The sequence below is a fragment of the Orycteropus afer genome, unplaced genomic scaffold, assembly GCF_000298275.1.
Source record: "Orycteropus afer afer isolate SDZICR_OR568_19922 unplaced genomic scaffold, OryAfe1.0 scaffold00011, whole genome shotgun sequence".
Classification (NCBI taxonomy): Eukaryota; Metazoa; Chordata; class Mammalia; order Tubulidentata; family Orycteropodidae; genus Orycteropus; species Orycteropus afer.
The window spans coordinates 19,855,664-19,857,065 of record NW_006921598.1 but is presented as its reverse complement, the minus strand read 5'-3'; positions in this window follow the sequence as shown (position 1 = coordinate 19,857,065).

The following is a 1,402-nucleotide window of genomic DNA, read 5'->3' as shown; positions in this document are numbered from 1 at the left end:
GGTAGCATAGTGCCTAAGGCACTTGACTGCTAACCAGGAGACTGGCAGTTCAAACCCACCAGCCACTCCTCGGAAGGAAGGTTGGGCAATCCTACTTCCGCAGTGATAACTGCCTTGGAAACCCAAGGAGGGGTCACTAGGAGTTGGGGCCGGCTCGATGGCACATAACAACAACAACAATGCCATTGAGTAGATTCTGACATAGTAAAACTATGTTGTTGTTGTTGTTATGTGCCGTCGAGTCACCCCCGACTCATAGCGACCCCTCCTTGGGTTTCCGAGGCAGTATCACTACGGAAGTAGGATTGCCCAACCTTTCTTAGGACAGAGAATTGCCCCATAGGGTTTCCAAGGCTAAAAATCTTTATGGAAGCAAATTGCCTCATCTTTCTCCAGTGGACCAGCTGTTGGGCTCAAATCACTGACTGTTTGGTTAGTAGCCAAATGCTTAACCACTACACCACCAAAGTACCTTTTATTTGAAGTTAAGGAAACATAAATAAACTAAATAAGAATAGATATTTTAATGGAAAATACTCCAGAGTTTAGTAATAGTGTATAATGATCACATTAAAATTTAATTTAATGACAGAAAAAAAAAGTAGAGAAGAAAGAAAGAAGAAAAAATGAAAATTGCAAAGCTTTTTTCCCAGACAAGTGGAAACCTGAAAGTTGTACAATTTTACAGTGATTGTGAAATGCCTTTGTAAAAGGCCTTGCTTTCTTTTTGCTCATTTGCTAATATTTAAACCAGCCAAAGTCTTAAAATGTCACATACCATGGACTTTTTAAAATGTCATATGAAATGTGGCATGTGAAAAATGTTGACTTTTTTTAACCCTTTCCTGTGTACTATTTAAATCAAAGTCATATTGGAAGAATATAAAATATCCACATTATCCTGTTAAAAATTCACAGAGTAAACCATGTTAGAAAGCAATTTTTTCCCCCCCAAAAAAATGTATGTCAGCAATAACCAAAAGCCAAACAGTCTTGCCTGTTGTTGAAAGATAGAGTAATAGAGCTTAAGATTTCTCTGGTCCCTCATTACCTACAGGGAAAAAAAAAAAAAAAACCTCTTCAGTTCTTCAGCTTGGTATTTCACCTGTTCCCTCATCTGACCCCAGCTCACATCCTAGTCTTCTCTTCTGCTGTTCCCCCACCCTCACCAGCCTTTCCATGGGCTCTCAGGCTCTAGACACATAGCACTCTGTTTGTCTCTCTGGTCATATTGCATGTTTCTTTATTTTGATGGTTTTACTCATGTCCTTGGCAGAGAATGGCCTTTTGCACACTCCATCTCATTGCAGAAGAGGAAGATGTTAGAAACTTACTATTTTGCTTCTGTGTTAGACTGGGTTCTCTAGAGAAACAAAAACCAGTAAAGTTTATATATATATAT